At 43.1% G+C, this 6,000-nt stretch overlaps 1 protein-coding gene across 1 annotated transcript in view; it reads left to right on the top strand.

Annotated features, from left to right (window-relative positions):
• Positions 1-3,100: 3,100 nt before the first annotated feature.
• Positions 3,101-6,000, top strand: part of FAM135B (family with sequence similarity 135 member B) — a 194,506-nt gene continuing 191,606 nt past the window's right edge. The window contains exon 1 of the mRNA XM_030944057.1: positions 3,101-3,265. The gene's annotated coding sequence lies outside the window, so the exon portion shown is untranslated. The remainder of the gene's footprint in view (positions 3,266-6,000) is intronic.

The raw sequence follows: 6,000 nt of genomic DNA, 5'->3' as shown, positions 1-6,000 counted from the left end.
TTGACAGACATTAGGGCTCAGATGGCTGGTTTGGTGGGATAGTTCTGAACTGGAGTTAGGGATTTACCTTTGCCTCAGGATGTTGTGGATAAATACAGTTAAGTGAGCCCTCGTGTAACTACAGGGAGAGAAAAAGAGGCATAAGGGAGAATTTACCTGATTTGCTTTAGAAATCTGTGTTAGGCTGAGTTGATTTACCTGTTTTTAGTATTTAAAGCAAAAAGTTAATGACAGACATGACTAAACCTAGGTGCCTGGTACTATCTGAGATGCCCAGAGGGGTCTGTAATTCCTTAGCAGATCTGCAAGACATAGATTCTATCTTTAAAAATTAATGCTGTGCTTAAAAACACAGCCTTTCCTCTCAACTCTGTCAAATACATCTGTGATGTGTCCTTTCTTTATCAAATCACAGCTACTTATGAAATCAGCATGTTTTACATGCTGTAACTCCACTTTTCTCCCCAGTGAACAATGCAAGTCATCGACCCCACTGTGCAGGACCTTCTGGCATGACTGAGGGAAAATGAAACTATTTTACCTTTTTTTTTTTCCCTTTATATTTTCCCCTGTGCATTGTTAGACTTTGTCCTCACATGGCACAGGTGAAGATGCCCACTCTGCAGGGTACAGACAGAGAGGTATCAAAGCCATTTGTTTTAGTGGACTCTGCATCTCCTTTGAGGTGGATTTTTCCTCAGTGTTGCAGGTCAGTGCTAGGAAGAGAATTAAGGTGGGTAATTCCTCAGTGATGTAACACAGCCACACTGAGCCAAAGGACCTGAAGGTAGAGGGCAACTCTCTCCTGCTAGTCTCATGTGTCTTCTTGAAATCAGAGATGCAGCTTCCAAAAAAAAAATTCCCAATAAGCAAACTTGGAAAATACAATCTTGCAAACTGGTTACACACACCTTAGCAGGCACATTTTTCACTACACATCCTGATTCAGCAGAAATAAGATCTGTCTGTGGTCTCAGTGATCTATTCAGAATAATCATGTGTTTTGCTGTCAGCTGGTTAATCATGGAATGGATGATTTAGATGTGCTCACCATCATTACTGCAATGAGATCTTCTTGCCCAGCATTCAAAATTACAGCAGGGAATCTCCTGGGCCCCATAGGCAGCAAATATTTTTTAGCTCTTGAGAAAGGTTTCAGGGTCCTGTCTAATTTTACATGCATAACATTTTTAAAGATTAAAATAGATAACATATTTCTTATTTCTTTTTAGAGAGCTATGAAGTCCCTTTGAGTAAGCTATTCCATATAATCTCTGAGCAGACATCAAAATTGTTGCCTAAAAGAAGATTAATTAAAAAATCTTCAGGGATATGGTTTATAAGATACTTGGAGGCTGTGAAATCAGAAGTTATTCCAAGGAGGTCTGACAGTGTAGGCTGGCTGGCACCTTTTCCTCCTCAGTCAGGTAGTTCCAGTTTCTGCCATAGTCATGAGAGATATATAGAAAATGATTTTATATGAACCAGATTATGACTCTGCAAATGAACACAGTGTGGAGACACTGTCTTCTAGAATATCTTGAGAAATGCTGCCAACTGCACACCATTGAATCATAGAATTGCTTGGGCTTGAAGGGACCTTAAAGAACATTTCATTCCAACCTCCCTGCTAGGGACACCTTCTGCTAAACCAGGTTGCTCCAAGCTCCATTCAGCCTGACCTTGAACACTTCTGGGGCTCCAGCATCCACAGCTTCTCTGGGCAACCTGTTCCAGGGCCTCACTGCCTTCACAGCAAAGAACTTTCCCCGAATATCTAACCCAAACCTACTCTCTTCAGTTTGAAGCCATTCCTCCTTGTCCTGTCACTACCTGCTCTTGTAAAAAAATCCCTGTCCATCTATTTTTGTAGGCTCCCATCTTCTATAACCATTTACCCAGGTTTGATACTTTAACAGGAAATACCATCCAGTTCATTTTCTTGGTGCCTCGAGCTCATAGATTCATATCATCTGCAGCATTCAGGTTGCAAGCAGAGATCTGGCAGCAGGAAGAAAATCCCTTTAGAAAGTTTCCACCAGTGATTCTTCTTTTTTTTTTCATTATTTTCTAGACAGGGTTTCACAATGTCCTGCAAACAGCACCAGCTCCTGAAAGAACTGTCATGGCTTATGAGCATTATGGAGCTTTGCACTGACATTTTGGGGTGGAAATGACATTTGATTGTTGTGACCTTGTTGTGTCTTGTGATGTTCCAGTGCAAAATGAGAGCCTCACAACCTTCCCTTTTGATGGATAAATGGCAGCTGAATACCTTCATTTCACATGTCTCTCTCAGTTAACGCTCAGTATTTTTCTCATGTGGCAGTCCATCCGCCTGAGGTCTTTTTCCTTTCTTACTTTCAGATCATTAGACAAAGGCAAAGTTCAGCTTGTTTGCTTCATGCATGAAAGAATTAGTATCCTGTGCTGTGTTAGTGGGCTCTTTTCTGGAAGGTTTATTTCTCACTGTTTGGTGGTTAGAAGTAGTTCTCTCTCACACAAGGAACTCACTTCTAGGGCTATATCTTTATGTAAAGAAACCTTTACATGATAAACAGTAACTTTTAAGTCCCAATTTAAATGCAAAGGGTTGGCCTTCAGTTTAAAAAAGAAAAAGTTTAAAATTGCATCACAGCAGCAACTTTGAAAGTCATTCCCTTCCCCAGCCTTGCTGTTTTATTCAGTTTTTAAAAAAAATGCAAGAACCCCCTAAAAAAGGAAACTTCTCCCTCCTGGAAGCTGGCGTTTGACCTTTGCAGGGCAGCAAGCTCTCTGCTGACAAGTGCAGCATGCAAACATTTTGTATGCATCACTCCATCTGTTTTCCCAGAGCCCCAAAACCGTGCCAAGGAGTGACCTCCATCCTCCTGGCTGCCTCTTTCCCTGTGGAGAGGGGCTCTGGGGTGACGTCCCTGTGCCTGCACTTCGAGGGCTGCTTGGCAGCCATGGGTTGGAGCAGATCTGGGTGCTGGGGCAGCTGTTGCTCTGAGCGGTGCCGCCGCCGAGTTGGGTAACCATGGCAACAGCATCACCGCCAGCATCCTCCTCCTTCTCACTCGGCTCTCCTCCTCCTCGGCATCATCAGGAGCAGCAGCAGCAGCCCTGGCAGGAGCCAGAGCCCGGCAGCCGAGGCTGCAGCCAGCTGCTGCCAGCCCCTTCCCGCACCGGCACCCGGTCACAGCCCCGGCCCCGCTGCTCCCGGGGGGAATAGGGCACAGGGAGCCGAGGGAGCTGCACTGCAGAGGGATCCCAGACCAGCCAGGTAAGAGCTGTGGGGCTGCTCACAAACTCCCCGGGATGGGATCGATGTGCTGTGTGCCTGGCGTGTGTTTGCGTGCGAGTGTTGGCTGCGAGTTTTCCGGCTCGCTCCTTCCAGCAGCGGTGTGATGACAATTCCAGGCAAGCATGTTTTCCAGCTCATGTTCCCCATCCCTGCCCTACTATCCCTCCACCCAGATAGAGGAGGAATAATAAATAATGTTCTAAAAGGTTGTTGGAAAAGGGGATGGGGGGGGGGGGGGACAATGTGAGCAGAGTGGGGAACGGCTGCGCTTCTAAAATAAAAGTGGGCAGCAGCAGCGGAGCAAAGGTTGACATGGTAATTAATAACCCTTAAAGAAAAAAAATTATGCGACAACGGACTTCTGTCTCTACCCACTCTACAAATAAATCTCTCTCATCATATTCAGCAGAGAGCTGTAAAGCAGAGAGGTATATGAACAGACAAGACTAGAAACCTCACTGTAGTCCACAACTGTCAGATTCACCTTAAGTACTTTAAAACCAGAATAAATTATTACATTATCAATGCAGTCATACCTGAGAATATATGTATGTATAAAATTGCAAAAATACTGCTCTTAAACCTTTACACCTCCTAAGAAATAAATAAAAATAAAATTATCTCAAAGATGTGCATCTGATGGCCACACAGTAAAAGATGTTCACTTCATCTGTTGTGAGAAAGCATGCAGTGGGTACATTTCAGAAGGTAGGAAGAATAGTTCTGATCCAAAAGCAAACGAGGACAGTCCTTGTCATTTATAAACAGAAGAGATACAAAGCTATGGAATGTCCTTGTGCAAGCAAATAGATGAGGGTGAGTGCATATGTCTGAGGAGCACGAAGGGAGGGACAATAAGAAGTAAGTTTAAGCCAAGTGTTTAAGCTGTGACTGTTTGCTGTGTAGTGACTGCAGAGAGCTCTTTCTACTTCCACAGAACTATTTTTATTTCTTTGTTTGTTTGTTATTGTCAGCAGTAAGGAGAAAGAGATCTGACGCTGCTGCTGTCTCTGTCTCCTCCAAAACCCTGTTCTTTCTCTCTGGTGTCCCTTGTCCTCCCTAAATCATCCTTGTCTGTGCAATGCTGGAAATGCTTCCTAATTCAAACATGGGGATGATCTGGGTATGACCCAACACAATTACTTGTATACTTGTGTGTATCTATATATTTCTATATATATGTATATCCTTGTACGTAGGTTAAGAGACACCTGTCTCTCATGTTCAGCTGGATTTGAAAATCAGAGTGGTTTTTGGTCCCAGTCCTAAATTTTGCTATGTCTGTAGATCCTCCTAAAATCAGCAGGAGCTGGAATATAATTTAAGTTTATAGGTACAGAACAGAGGGCAGAATTGCACCCACCTTTTCTCTGTGTTTACAAACATTCTCCTCCTGCAAGCTACAGAACAAGGAATTTGGGTGAGCAGGAGCTCATGTCCAGTTCTTATGCAGAAGTGCTGTAAAAATAACCTGGGAATTATTTTTCATCTCAAGGGAAATTGATAAGGTAAAGGGTAGAAAAAGGAAATATAGGCAGCTATTTGGAATCAGTGCTTCAATCTGAAAAATAATTTCTTGAGGAACTTGACCTCATCACAACAGGTCTTCTCTACAAGGGCTCTTTGATCTGTGGTTATGACAGTGCTCACAGACACCAAGTTTAACTGAAGAGGAGGATTTTGGATACTTACATTAATTAAACTAAAGCACTGTATGGCTACAGTCCTTAAGAGTCTGGGCACATTACATGGTGTATTTCTGCATGAGATTTGGTGCTTGCTTCAAATTCAGAGAATATTTAGGTCTTGAGACTTCTTTGTAGTAACAGAGAGGGAATAAAAGTGTCTGTCAAAATGTAAAAAGAGTGCAAACCTGCTCATGTGTCTGACACTCAGACACCAGTAACAGAGCCACAATCCTGTTTACATGTGTTGCAGAGATGTACAGTGCATAATCCAGGGGCAGCTCAGTGAGACACAGAGCTGTGACCCTCCCATCAGCACAAGCAGATGATTGAAGGTCAAAGGGCTCTGGGTATTACACATTAACACTCTGCAGGTATTCCTGCACAGTCCTGCTTTGCTGCTGGAGGTGGGCAGGTGATTATGGAGAAGCCGGAGTTCATACATGGACTTTTGATTGCTACAGGGCTGAAAACTTCTGTTAGAAATGACACTGGTTAAGGCAGGGAGGATTGATGTTTTCATGAGCATTGCTTGGCCATAGAAATCCTCTATGGAGGGCTGTTCATGGAAAGTCAGAAAGTCAGGGCACTGAGGCTGATATCAGTGGAAACAGCAAGGCTGTTCCCCACCTCAGATATCCAGTATTTTATTCTCAGTGTCCCCCAGTCCTGCAGCTCTTTCCATTTCTTAACCCGAAAAGCTTAGGAAAGATTTTTTTTTTCATTTTGCCTTATGTGTTTTTTCCATTATATTTTATTTTATGGGTTTAGTAATGGACAGGAACACAGTCTTTCTTTTGTTTTGTGCACAGCTGTTAAGAGCTGCTCCCCTCAATGCTCCCTTATTGTTCACTAGCACTGTTCCAAGGGGAAAAAATGTGTATCTCATGATATAACTAAGCATCTTTTAAAATCGTGCTTTCTAATTTTCATTAGTCACCCACTGTGGCTCTCAGAGCTCAGAACAAAAGACGATTTATATAGTAGTATGTTGTTCTAAAGTCAGCATTTGCCGACAGGTTAAGGCAG

The sequence above is a fragment of the Camarhynchus parvulus genome, chromosome 2 (genome assembly GCF_901933205.1).
Source record: "Camarhynchus parvulus chromosome 2, STF_HiC, whole genome shotgun sequence".
Classification (NCBI taxonomy): Eukaryota; Metazoa; Chordata; class Aves; order Passeriformes; family Thraupidae; genus Camarhynchus; species Camarhynchus parvulus.
Note: the sequence above shows the minus strand (reverse complement) of the source record. Positions and strands in the feature narration are given on the sequence as shown.